The sequence below is a fragment of the Drosophila willistoni genome (genome assembly GCF_018902025.1).
Source record: "Drosophila willistoni isolate 14030-0811.24 chromosome XR unlocalized genomic scaffold, UCI_dwil_1.1 Seg8, whole genome shotgun sequence".
NCBI classification, from domain to species: Eukaryota; Metazoa; Arthropoda; class Insecta; order Diptera; family Drosophilidae; genus Drosophila; species Drosophila willistoni.
In genome coordinates, this window is record NW_025814059.1 from 2061924 (window position 1) to 2076845 (window position 14922).

Genomic DNA, 14922 nt, shown 5'->3' on the forward strand with positions numbered 1-14922 from the left:
CTTCGGCAGCGACATCGCCATCTCCATCTCCATCGCCACCGTCATCGTCATCGTCATCCATCCTGGCTTACGATTTTGTGCTTGCATTCATTTTTATAAGCCCCTTGTGCTCTTGGTCCTGCTCGTCCTTCAATCCCTACGTACCCAAGGGCATGCTTATGCAGGTATATAGGAATATACTTTATTGTCTTCAGCTTCAACTTCAACTTTAGCATCAGCTTTCTCATCGTCGTCATGCCGCTAATGGCACAAGGTGAGTGAGTTAGTCAAGTCAGTCGATGTCTAAGTGAGCGAACGCGAGTAAGCAAGTGTGTTTCGCCGGGGCGCTAAAAGTGTTAAAAAAGTGACTTTTAATGGGTTTAAATCAAGTAAAAGTTGTTGAAACTTGACTTGATTTGAGGAAGCAACCTCTAACCGTCTCCCCCACGCAATACCCAAGCCCAAACCCATTTTCCATCAAGTACAAGGTGCAGGTGGACTACCATTTTATGATGTCGCTCTCCTGGATGCTTCTCTCGATGCGACCGTAAAAAGTTTAAGCTGCCCGAGATCAGCTCAAGTGGCTTACTGCCAGGCTGCTGCTGCCTGGTTGACTGACTGACTAGTGGGGCCACTTGATGACGCTAGTCGTTAGGTAATTTGGCTTTGATTGGGGTTTTGGGTGCATTTCGTGCTGCATTTGTTTCAATGACACACACCGACAACTTGTAGTTGAAAGTTTCCGTTTTTGTCTCATCGCTGATTTAGTGGCTTTACTTGTCTGGGTGGGGGGTGGGGGGTTCGGTTAGAGAGTTTGCTCTTGATGAATCAAATCCAATCCAATCCAATCCAATCCAAGAAAACACCAACATCAAGGCTGGCTTTTACTTTTAAATGTCCTTGTTTAAATGGACAATTATCCTTTTGACAGCGAGAAATGCTATATCAACGCGTATTTTATTATTCGATTTTGGGTTTCAGTTGCCTTATCCCTTTTTAAATGTCACGTAGTCACACTCCCACAGACATGCACACACACACGCATACACAGAGAGAGAGAGAGAGAGAGAAAGAGAGACCAAAAGAGACGTAGCCAGCATATAAATATAATATATATATATATATATACATGTCTGCATCTTATAGATATGACCATCCCACCATTGCCAGCATTCTACTTTCATCCCAAACCCCCCGCCCCCTGCCCATTTGCCATGATTCTCCTGACTTGGCTAAGATTTTTATTACTTTATTTTATGCTTGTGCTCTTGCGGTTGGTGTTGCTTCGACTTTGTCCTGTGCTCGCTCCTTAAGCCAGGCAATGAGACTCTAATGCGCGTAAAACTAATACAAATGCGTTTCTTATCCGGCCACCAGCCCCGCCTCTTCGCTCCGCCCTCCATACCATTCAGCCTTTCGCTTGGCTACCCCTTGCCATACCAAATTGCTTGTACTTGGCTACAAGTGACGGCTTATGCGGCAATATACATAAGTAATATTGTCCTTGTCCTTGGTATACATACATACACACACATCCACCCACAAATATGTGTGCGGTTAGTGGGCGTGTCCAGCCCAAGGCTGGGGGTTGGGTTTTTGGGGGCAAGCTTAACTAAATAACCATTTGATATGATTGCAAACGTTTTATGTATGTTCTTATCACATTTACTCTAACACTTTTCCACACACTAAAACTGAAACTCAAACTCAAACTAAAACCAAAACTAAAAGATAGCTTAAGCGTTTTATTTGACTTGCAGATAGATACTTAAACAATCGATCGATAGCCTTAACACACAGCAAAAAAGTAAAGGAAACTCATATGATGTCAGAAATTCGTTGCGAGTTCAAAAAAAAAAAAAAATAGATAAATTCAAATCAAAGGAGACTTTTGCAAATTATTCAATTAAGCTCAATTCACTCTCAATTTCTCACTTGAGAGAGAGAGAAGCTAAACAAAAGTTAACAAATTTTTAACTAATCTTTGGATTGATATTTGAGGGTAACCAGTAACCAATATACAGTGAAACCTCGATATAACGAATCTGAGGGGGATCGCAAAATTATTCGTTATATCTATTGATTCGCTATAGGTACTGAAATGTAAAACCTTAGTCCTTTCAAGGGACTTAACAAAAAATTCGTTATATTGGGTTTTTCGTTATAACGAAGTTCGTTATATCGAGGTTTCACTGTATTTTGTTATATATAAATTATTGGATCTATTTAAAATTTCATTCCGATTAATTAAGATTTCGTAGCTTTGACTACGCATTGATAAAATTTTTTGGACTTTTATTCAATTCGTTTAACTTAATGGAAATATTTAATAATAAATACATCAACTTCAATCCTCTGTTTGTTTTTTTTTTCATATTTTTTATGGTAACTGTTTTACAACCGCCTAACGACAATTCTAATTCGGTTTTCATAATTTAATTAAAATTGAAAACAGAAAAAAAGACCAAAGATAAAAAAAAAAGCAGAAAAAGAAAGGGAGAGACAACTTTTTTATGCTGAAATTGTGAAATTTACTTAAATCAAATTCAATTTATATAATCATAATTTATTTACCGTATTTACATTTCATATTTGAGTTTTTTTCTTTCTTTGTTTTTTAACATTTATTTAAACTGTTATTAACTTTGCTGTTGTTGTTAAATGAATAAACTTGGTTGTCAACTGCAATTGCAAATTGTTTTTGCTGATATATATATATACATATATATGTATGTATTTTTTTTTTGTATGCAATTCTTTTTTGTTGTGTTTCTGATTTTATGCCAGGCAACATAATTGCCCGAACATTACCAGGGCAGTGCAATTCAATTAAAATCACAGATAAAAAAACGAGTCAGAGACACTCAAAATCATAACGCAAATGGCACTCAATACGTGGGAAAATATGCAGTGGCATAAAAAACTAACAATTTTTTTTTGTTTTTTACATATATGTATGGATGTACACATACACATACATATATGTCATGGTATATGGGCACTATATAAAATGACGATCCAATTAAATAAGTGCCTGCCCATGCCCATAATCCTGGCATATAACCCATCAATTTCGAAATGAATGACTTGTAAAATTGTCTTTTCTCTTGTCAAGTAAATATCAAATTGCGCACTTTATGCTGAGAACCTGAAACTGCAGTAATAGTAAATTGTCTATTGATTGCTAATACACACACGCACACACACACACACCCACACACAGAGAGAGAGAGAGAGAGAGGGAAAACATTCACCCATAGAGAATAGCCATTTGGCAAAATTGCCCCGGCCAACACATGTTACCGTAATGCCAAGGCAGGCCTCAAGTTGCCACAAAAGTTTCCATTGAATCAATAAAAATTCCATTTATTGAAAAGATGCTAACGATTACTTTGATACCCTGTAGGATCAAAGCTTTTAATGGCTTTCAAAACATCCTTAAAGTATGCTTTAGTTTTATTTAATCTTCATGCTATAAATCATAAACTGATTCCAAGCGTTTACGTTGGTCAAATTGAATATGCCTTTAGTTTCTATTAATAGATGCAAGGTATCAAACGGACCAATACAAATAGCCAACAGATTAGATGGCATTCAATGTAAGTTAGGTAGATAGTTAAATTAATTTCTATGCAAAACTTTTCTATTATACATTTACGGTCGACATTCGACAAATGGACAACGGACAACGGACAACAGACGGTATGACATTTGACAACAACAAAAAAAAAAAAAAAAGAAGTGAAATCTGCTAGTCTAAGATTTGCCATAAGATTAGCACTGAATGGCACAAAAGATGACAGAGAATTAGAGGATAGAGAAAGCAAAAGCCGAGAAAATGCTTTTAATTAATTGTCATTGTTATTTGGCTTTGTGATTTTCGGGGGCCATAAATTAATGCAAATCATTGAGCAGTGAAAATTTCTTTGGCACAGAATTGCTCTTGATTTATATATATAGAAATCACTTTACAAATTTGTTAACCGCATTAATTTGTGACCAATGGCCATTTAGATACTCTTCACACGCTTTAAAACAAAATTACAATAACCATTCTAAGCTAGAGTATAGAGAGCAAAATAAAGTCGAAAAGTGAACAAGTCACGATAGAGAAAAAAGGCCTCCGAAAAGAATAAAAAAATTGAAACAAACTTGCCACTCAGAAAAACTTTTCGACAAAATCCTTATAAGTCCAATGGTTTGTGTGTGTGTATGTGTGGGGTGAGTGTTGGTGTGTGTGTGTGTACGGACGCATATGAGAACAAAAAATGAGTGGAAGCGCTTTATAAACAGCTTAACATGCCGTTGTCACACACGCAAGGACAAGCTGAAACAAAAATAAACTTACTCTTCCAGCTGTCACTGACCTATGCCGCCCCCCCATCACCCACCATTTGCCACCTCATCATCCGCTTGCTTGCATTGCAAAAGAGTGGCCAGGAACAGGAAAAGGGACAGAGCGAGAGAGAGAGAGAGAAAGAGAAAGCGAGCACATAAAGCGCTTACACTGTGTGGCAGATTGATTTGTGGTCGAGTTCATGCCAAATTTAACTTTAATAGTTTTTACTGGATTTACTTTTAATTAATTTTGTGGCAACTGGGAGGGGGGCATCAGCTATACCAACTACAGTTCCATATCCCCACACACACACACACACACACACACACAGCTTTCGGGGCACAAGGATCCAGTTGCGAGTCAGTTCATTTGTAACTGGCACTATAAGCTGAGACCCAAAGAGGGATTGGAGTTGGAGCTGAAAGGGGCTTGCTTTTGCAGCGTTTATCGTGCCGCGTAAAGCGCAATTAATTTCGTGTCTGTTTTAAGCAGCAGTTGCCACGCCCTTTTGCCGCCGCCCCCCTAGCGCAAGTAGTGCGCGCAGCCGCCATTAATTATGAGATAAAACACTAAAATGTATCAAGTTGTTGCGAAACTCTCGTCTATTGTTGTTGTTGTTGTTGTTGTTACTGTTGCTATTGTTGTAGTTGTTTATGTTGCGCCTGGCGAGTGACAAAGTTGCTGCCACAATTTACTGCTGGAAAATTGTCACCCCCTCATACACCCCCTCTCCTTGTCGGTACTTACTTACTTGCTCCTCCTTTGTACCTCTTTGTACTGTTTTTTTTTTTTAACTTTAACTTATATATTGTATGTAGAGTTTTCATAAGATTTGTGTTTTCTTTTTAATTTCTTTCCTTCACAGTTTCAAATTGTTGCAATTCTGTGGGCGTGGCCTAACTAGTTTTCGCGGTAAGTAAAACAACAACATATTTTTTTTAAACTAACTAACGAATAACTGAAATCCAAAAGTAAAAGAGACTTTTTATTTATCTAAAATTTGTAAAAACACGAAAAGAAAATGCGAAAAATACAAAAAATATTTCATAAAGATTACCAAAGATTTTGAATAGAATATGTTTATCATAGATGTTCTAATTTGAAATGGATGGTATAAATGGTCCAACTCAAGGATATCGTACAATGCCAAGAATATTCATTATTTTGCTGATCCTAACTGCAACTTTCTAGTCATCATATCTTATATATATGTATGTATGCATATTCAGCCGATGTCATAGGTTTAAATGATAGTTTTAAATATAGTATAGTATATATCTCTAAATTCATAGTTCGATTTCTTATTCATTTCTCTTCAATCATCAAGCAATTGGAAAAAAAGTTTAAGAAAGGTTCTTAGTGCAGAATAAGAGATCCAAGACTCTTTGTACTTACTGACACTTTATAAATTAAATTGTGGGTTTTCAGAATTGTATTTGAAGCCAATTATATATTCTATTGACTTTGGTTAATTTCAATAATGTATGCTCAATAGGCCAAAACTTGATTGAAAACTTAATCAAGACTATTTGAAATAAATGTAACAATCAACACAAATTAGAAACATTTGACATTTTCATTGAATTTTTCACAGTTGGTTTCGAATGGATAATCTTGATTTTAAATGCAAATTTTGTGCACACACACACATACAATCAAATCAACATTGATGCATTTTTCCCTTTTATGCGATGCGAATCTTGAGAACTCTTTTCTTAACTTGAATTCCTATGCCGTTGGTCTCCAAGTCAGGATTTTTGTGGTTAAATTGCAGATTCTGTCGGTTTGACTTTGTACTTATTTTAAATGCAACCCACGAAGAGGCAACACACACACACACACACACACCACAGAAGAAATAGAAAAGAGAAAAATGGGAGATGATATGTATGTAGAATGGGGGATTGGGAATGGGATGGGGGTGGGGGTGGGGGTGGTAGGATAAAGAGAAAAGAAACTCAGAAAGTCAGTCGGCAAAAGTATTCAAAAAGAAAGAAAAGTAGTCAAAGAAAAAGAAAAGAAATGCAGCTGGAAAAAAAGTTTACATTTCCAGATGCCATTTACTTTACTTTTGCTGTTTCAGCTTACATGTACCTGCCTGCATGGGACAGGGGGGGCAGGGGGGCAGTGGGCAGAAGGTGAGGCATAGAGAATAAGGCGGATATGTCCTGTATATTTTTGTGACTTTTGGCGCCGCCTGCAAAGACAACAACCCGGCCTGGGATAGACATTGTCAGTGAAGGAGTCGAAAAACAGAAAAAAAAGGGGGTTAATTTTTTTTTATTTTTGGTCGACAGAGTTAAACAACTTACTTAAGCTAGGGTGCAGATGCGGAAGGGTAAAGGGCCATGAACAGAGACAGCATGAAGAGAGCATTCAGGAAATTGTTGCATTTCAGTGTTGTCTTCTTTTTATGTGTGTGTGTGTTTCTGTTGTTGTTGTGTGCAAAAGTCAGCAGAAATCTACTTGACTTGACTTTTGCTTGCCACAAAACAAAGCAAAAGGCGGCGGCGGCGGTAACACAAAATACTTATATACATATAATATGTATATAAAAAACACAAAAAGAAACGAGGCCAAAATGTAACGAGACGTAAGACGCCTTCTGCTTAGTGTGTGTGTGTGTGTGTATTGTGGCTATGGCACGTATTTGTTTTAATAAAACTTTTGCAGCAAAACTTAATGAAATGTTGGCAGGCCTCAACCTCAGGCTGGAACCGGAGTTTCCAAGCCTAGCATGTTAGCAGACAGACACTGGGACAGGGACAGGGACAGGAACAGGGACAAGGGACATGGACACGGACATGTGTCTGTGTTGAATGAAACAGGCAGAAAGTTATGCCGACACAGCAGCACGGCAACAACTGCAGCTTGTACAAAGGAAGTTGTTGATATTTACGCTTGAGAAATTCGACAAAAAAAAAACAGAATGAATGCCTTTCAATTAAAACAAGTGTGCAATAATTTAAATGTTTATTCTGAAAACTGTGAGATGCTTGACAAAAAACACAATGTTATTTCCATTTAAACGTTATTGCCCAACCCAACCAAAAAAAAAAAAACCAACAATATATGACATGTCGTTTACAATTTTAATATTGAAATAATTCAATAATTTTAATGCAAACAATATTGATTCCTTTATTGATTCAGATGAATTATTTACTTGGTTAAATGTTGATTGATTTAACGATGTTTCTTTTGAAATGAAAAAAGTATACATAACTTTTGGCTTATAATGATATACAGAACAGAAAAATTCGCTTAAAAAAGTCGTCAAAAATGATCTCGCTTTACCAAGAGTTAGCTAAACATTTCCTTGCTCAAAATTTGACTATATAAAATCAATATAAAAATCATCAGAAGAGGAAAAAGTTTGCTTTTCAATTTTTATAAGACAATATTTTAAGTGAGAACAAGAAGTGTTGCATAATTTGAGGCGTTTAAATAAGTTTGAAAAACTTTTACACACATTCAAATTGATGAGAATGTCTTAATAAATTAGTTAGATGGCCACTTTTGGTTCAATGCTTTGACAGTTTTTGTGGCTTTGGCAATGCCATCATCAAAGCTAAAACGCATCACACACACACACACACACACACATACGTGTATATATTTATATATGTATATGTAGGGACATACATTCCTCAGAGCGAAACCAAAGACAGCTTGTTAATTGGAAAGTTTCATGCAATTATAAAACTTTTTTCATTATTTTCTGGCATTTTTCTCTGTATTTTTCCTGTGTTGATGCTGTTGCTGATATTTTGTCACTTGTCTTTCTTTCACTGTGTCCATCGGTCCGGTCCGTCCGTTTGTCGTCCCCTTTCTATCGTTCTTTTTTCCCATTTTTTTTTTTGCACCCACATCATGTTGCCCAGTGCATACAATTTTGGCCAAGTTGCAAATGAAAATGAAACGAAACAAAAATGTTTTGCCACAGGTAGCCAGGTAGCAATCCACTGAAAACTGTAACCGAGACGAATCCAACTCATGTGTGACCAAAGTTAAAATGGAAATTGCAGCAGCAACCGGGCGGTTGGAGTGAAAGAGAGAGAGAGAGAGAGAGATGATGGGAATAATAGTTAGTTGAATAACACAAAACAACGAAAACAACAAGAACCAAAGCAAAAAACGAAAGAAAATTACACAACAAAAAACAAAAAAAAACAAAAAAAAAAGAAGGATGAAAACAACAATGTCAGTGGCAGCCGTAGCAGCGTACAACATGTCGTATGAGTGTTTTGTGCTAACTACAAACGCAAAATTAATTTCATTTTGCTGCCAAGTGACAATTGCAAGAGTTGGCAAAGCGTTTAGCATGAATTTCATTAAATGCCAGAGGCAACAATTTAAGTAACTTTAACTTTCTTCATTCCCCCCCCCCACCCAAAAATGGACCACCTTGTCAGAGTTCGGTTCAATTCGGGGGGGTTTTGGGTGACTGGTGACCAAATGAATAACTAAGAGGTCCCACTTGGCCATTTAGGTATACAATTGATGTGGTTTGATTTTGTTATGGGGCATTGCCAACTACATAAACACACAGAAATGGCAGGCCCAAGCGACTGGCAGCAGGCATCAGGCATCCAAGCGACATTCGCCAACTAAAAGCCATTCCCAATGGGCTTCCCTTTACTTGGGCTTCGAGCATTTGGCTTCTGGCTCTTTGACTGGAATCGAATGAATGAACAAATGAAAGGCAAAAGGCAGAAACGCAAAACCGTCGCTGACGCTGACAGTCAATTCAATGGAGAAGAAGAACATGTGCCCATAATAGCTGCTAAGCAACTGTCTGGCCCTGTCTTTGCCATCTTGCTTCTTGCTTGCTTCACCCTGACTTGACTCCTGTATCCTTGAATGCGGCTCGACCAGTCCCAGTCCCAGTTGGAAGTCCATGCACGACAAGCTTTATCTGTTTCTTCCTTTCTTACAATTTCTGAATGTCAGACAATTCTTTGGGACGAGGCTCTTGATTTAAATGTTATTGAAATTGATTTCATTTGAACGAGAATTATAATAATTTGGCTACAACAACTCCCAAAAGGCTCCTAACTAGATTGTTCTAAAGCAAATCATATAAAATGTATGCACTCAATGAAATAATCTTTTGAAGACGAAATTTTGACATTTAAATTTGCCAGTTACAGCAATTATTTCGATGCATCAATCTCTTAGGTTTTAATTAAATGCCACAATCGATTAAGCAAAATGTTTGTTGTGGTATTTTGTCCTATTCCAAGTGTATTTAAGTGATTCAAATGATCTTTACTCTCATTAATTATGGAGTGCCAAATTATTTTGGACTTGATTTAATTACTATCAATTGTAACCAGTTTAATTAGTAAGCCAGCATATCAATATGTCAGTTAAAAGCAATTCAAACTAGATATTAAATAGAAATATTCAACGAAAAATTGAGTAGATTGACTGAAATTAATAAAAATATTTGAAATTTTAATTTGTTTTAATCTTTGAAAACTTTGCAATTGAAACAGTTCTAAGATACAAAAAAAAAAAATGGATACATAAGCTTATTAAACTGTTCATCCCGGCAGAAACTCCTCGAGGGCAACTTAGCTTCGGTTTGGACTTTTTTCCGAAACCTTTTCCTGTTTCTTTTTTTTTTGCTTTTTTTGTATTTTGTTTGCATTTTTATTGTATTAGTATATGGAGGAGTGGAGGTGGGGATTAAAATGGTGGACAGAGACCCTCAATACATGCTCTTCAGCATAATAATAATGCTCAAGTCTCATACAACAAACGGAAGTTTCAAATTGAACACAAAATGGCAGCCAAAAGGGAGCCATAACAACTAACTGCGACAAGGATGACCGGAGAGTGCGTAACGGAACGGAAGTGCGCTCTCCGTCCGTCCGAACAGGAAGGCGGGCAGCAGTAGCACGAACAATAACAATAATTCCAAGAAGCCTGCCCAACAGGCAACACACACACACACACACACACACACACATAGGGAAAAAAATGGAATACTAGAAATGCAGAAGATGATGATGGGCAAGACTCTTCGTTTTACTGGGTTTTTGTTTTGTTTTGCTTTTTTGTGCTTTGTATTTACACTTTGGCAAATATAATAAATAACTTTTTTGCTACTTTTCGTATTTGGAAAATACTTTAAACTTTGTCTCTAATGGCATTTCGATTGCTAATACAATAAGACGATAGAGAGACAGAAATAAAAGTCGAAGAGGCGGGCCCAGAAAAGTTAACCACAATAAACAACAATCTGTTTAATTTCCGTTCATCGCGCCATCTGTCATGACCAAAGACTAGAGAGTTTGATAGCCACATATAACTATATCATAAATACATGTAGTTTGTTTTTTTTTTTTTTCTACTATATGTACACATTATAATTATAATTTATAAACATTTAAGGCTGCCATTGTGTAAAATCAATCCGTATCCTGTTGGATACGCAACATTATCTATAAATAGATAATCTTTTTTGCCCAACAGCCACGGCATGTCATTAATTATAGCCCACACCACACACCCATAAACCACATCCATCTCCATCTCCGTCCAATGTTATCAGTCGGTCCCCGCCCCCCCTCACCCATCCAGCTGGGCAAACTGGTTATAAGAATGGTTTGCGCTTCCTTAAAAAGAATGCTACATATATAGAAACTCCTTGATTTTCGTTCATCCTTCCAACTTTCATAATAAACGAAAGACTGATTTCACGACTTGCAATATTTCATTTACAAATCGTGTCCAATTATTTTATAATATTTTTTTAAATAACAATACAAAACTTTTATCAAAATAAGTGCTTACATTTTGTAGTAATGGGGCTGGCCTTTTGAAGCGTATAGAGACTTCGTTATGCTCTGAAGATGACTCACACACACACACACACACACACACAGTTGTTCGGTTTTTATATGGCGACCGCATTTTCATTAAATGGATTTCAATTATGTCCAGCACGAAGGAGCAAAGAGAAAAGAATGAATGAAGAGCAACAGCCCAAATGGAAGGGAGGAGTGAAAACTTATTGCATAAAAATTTATGAAAAGCATTTAAAACAAGAAAAAAACACACACACACACACACACACACACATACACACACCAAGAAAAAGAGGGTTGGAAATGCAAAGTTTTGCGAGTTGGGTGTTTTTTTTTTTTTTTTTTTTGGTGGGGGGGTGGGGGCATAACAGAAATTAAAAAAGAAACAACAATTTAAAAATGAAAAACAAAAATGAATTCATTAAAAGTAAAAAATCAGAAAGAGGAAAATCACAAAACGCAAACAAGACAAGGGCGCAAGGGCAGGCAGACAGATAGACAGAGAGACAGAAATGGACCCTTTGATATTTAATGCCATAGTCATCGCCTCTGACCACCACCCATCAGCGATCTACTTACATATATATATAGCAATGGTTAACCCTTTGTTGCCCGTCGCGCTTGGTGCACTTTATTTGGCAACTTAATCGCCCGACAGGCCACAATTTAACAGGAATTCCGCTCAGGCTGAGGCCAAATGTCGTGTTTTATTAAATTTCATCGCATTAAGCGGCAAGCAGCTGTTGCCATTGTTGCCGCCAACCTACCAACCTACCAACAGACTTCTGTTGCTCTAGGGTAATAATAATAATGCCAGAAATGCGTCAAAAAATAAGCGACCTTGTTAGCACTTGCCAGTTGGTTCCTTTGCCTTTCTCTTTCGAGGCGAGGTGAATGTGGCACACAGGCATTCATTGTTATACCCTTAACTGAAAGTTACCTCTTAAGCCTTAAAGGATATCAATATCATCAAGTCTATCGCATGTTGAATTTCGATTGTTGGCATCATTAGAGCGAAAGCAGCATCACGGTTTTAGCAGCATTTGCTATTGATTGAAGTAGAACTTCTCCTTAAAGTAGACCTTAAAACTAAAATTAAGGCAAGCCGTTTTCGAAAACTATCTACATTAAGTCCTTGTAGAAATATTGATTTTAATTTAATAAATATGTTAAATATTGTCATATCGGGTCTGCTCTATGATATACCCTTTTGGTTTTTTTTTTTTTGGTTTAATTTTCATCTCACTATAAATAGCCAAGATTAAAATGTGCACTGAAGCGTTTCGTAATGGTTTTAAGCATTTTTAAGCATTTTGCAGCCGTAAAATGTTTATTTAGCATTTAAAAAAGTATTTGCTGTTGGGCACGTTTATGGGCCGTTAAAAAAGGGCAACACAACTTCCAACTTGCACCCAACTCCCACTCCACTTCACTCCGCGCCTGTTGGCAATGCGTTGTTGTTGCTCTTGTTGACGTTTCCTATGCCCCATGGCCGCAGAGCAAACAGACAAACAAAGTGGCTGAAATTTATTTAAAAACCCATTTAACAGGCGAGACTCAGGGGTGTGGGGGGGTGGCGGGAAGCGACCATGGACTGGGCCTAAGCCCACATCAAACACAGCGACAGCAGTCGCTGTTGCTGCTGACACCAACAACAACAACACACAGTGACGCCTCCCTGGGGTGCGGAGGCGTTGAGGAATGGTGGACCGAGGGCGGTGGAGTGGGGGTAGGCGCCACATCAAATGCTCAATTAAATTTTTCGGGCATTTCATCAATGTCGCCATTGTCAGAATTTTCTCGGAAAAGCATTTTTCATGGCCGCCTTTTTATGCAAAAATAAATGTTTATATTGTTGCCCCTTGTAAAAGTTGCTTCATTAGAATTGAGTGAGGTAGATTCGTCATTACAAAAACGAGACGACCAAAATAAAGTATCCAATAGCGAAAGGAAAAGTAACAAAATACTTTAACTCAATCAAACCATTAGAAATCGAACCTTTTGACATTTTAAACAGCTAATAGGTTAAACATTTTCATAAAGTATTTGCCACAATTTGTTTTGAAACTCTTAACAAATTTTGGGTTCATAGTTCTTTATCTAAATCTATTTAGTTATATGGGATATACTCTGCATAAATTGAGTCATATGAATACATTTCTAATATATCTTTTTACTATACAATATTTAAAGTCCAAATATATATTTAAATTTTATTGTTTTTCAATATTTTTCCCCATTTAAATTTTAAAGTATTACAAGGGATATAAGTTTAATAAAAAGTGGCTAGATCAAGATTAGTTTTTGATGTTAATTTGATCGTTTTCTATATGAATTTTTTGTATTGTTTAATAAACGATAAAGAAAGAAAGAAAGTTTCAGGAATGATATCCAAAAAAAGATATTACCTCACCGAAAATCAATCCTTATATGTATGTAGTAAAATGAAATGACTTGAAATTAAATGAAATTTCACTGTTTTAATGTGAAATTCTAGAGTTTAGTTTAATAAAACTTTTCTTATGTGGTCGAAACCCTCTTTTGCATTAGAACTGTTTCTCCGCCTTCTGGAAAACTACACACTAAATGCAAGACAAGGTATTGGCCTCGTCTATGCTGCCTTTAGCTATACAACTACAAAGAGTATTATATTCTACTTGTTTCTCTTGCCAACGGTGGCATAATTAAGGCATGCGATGTGTACTTAATGTCATTAGACTGCCTGTCTCTCTGTCTGTCTGTCATCTCGTCCATTTTCCATGGGCCTGCAAAATCTCTTGTTTGGCCAGGCCTTGCCTATGTGTGTGTTTAAGAGAACACGAAAAATATATCCTTTTGTGTAGTTGTGGATCTGAAGCTGCAGCTATAGTTGAATCTGTAGGCTGAAGTCGAAGCTCTGAAGCGTGCATTTCGTGATGAAAACAATTTGCGTGACAAAACTTGCAAATAGCCAGATGCACTGTAAATCGTGAAGAGTTTTTCGTTTGATGCAAAAAAATAAATAAAAATTTATTTTAATTTTTCACACACAACCGAAAAGGCGGAAATTCCAATTAAAACGCATCAGGGCTTTCACATACACAGATGCACACACACACACACACACACACACAAACACATAAAAGGCTAAAGGGAGATACAGTAACAGAATCAGGAATATTCACAGGATGAGGATGCGATTCGATGCGTTTTTTGTGACTGATTTTTCCATTTATTTGCGTAAATTAAAAGAAAAAAACGAAACATTAAGTCACCAGTCGTCTTGCCGAATATCATATACTCTTGCCACACTTTGTTTTATGCGGTGATCGGCTTTAAAAAGGTTTTGTATAGACTTAACCTAAAGGCCAATAAAACTAGTTTAGTTGATCTTTTAATATGAATTTAAATTGGGTAGAAAATATTTACATATATCCTTTATACGATGTAGGGTCATTGAAAATACAAATGCAATGAAATCTCTCACTCTTTCTCTCTCTCTGTGTGTGTCTCCTCGGACATGGAAAAAAAAGAAAAGAAAATCGTTGTCGAGGTAGACAACAACAACAGCAACAAAAAACGAGTACCAAATAAATAAATAAACTGAAATAAAGTGAGACGAAAGCGAAACGAAAATAATAATGTGCATATGTAAATAACAGCAGGAGCAACAACAAGGATATGAAAGTAATTGGACACGCGCATACAAAATGGTCTGATTGCTGCCGCCGTTGCCGCCGTTGCCGCCGTTGCCTCCCGTGAGACCTCTCATTTTTAACAAATTCCCCTCCCGCTGACCATCAGTGT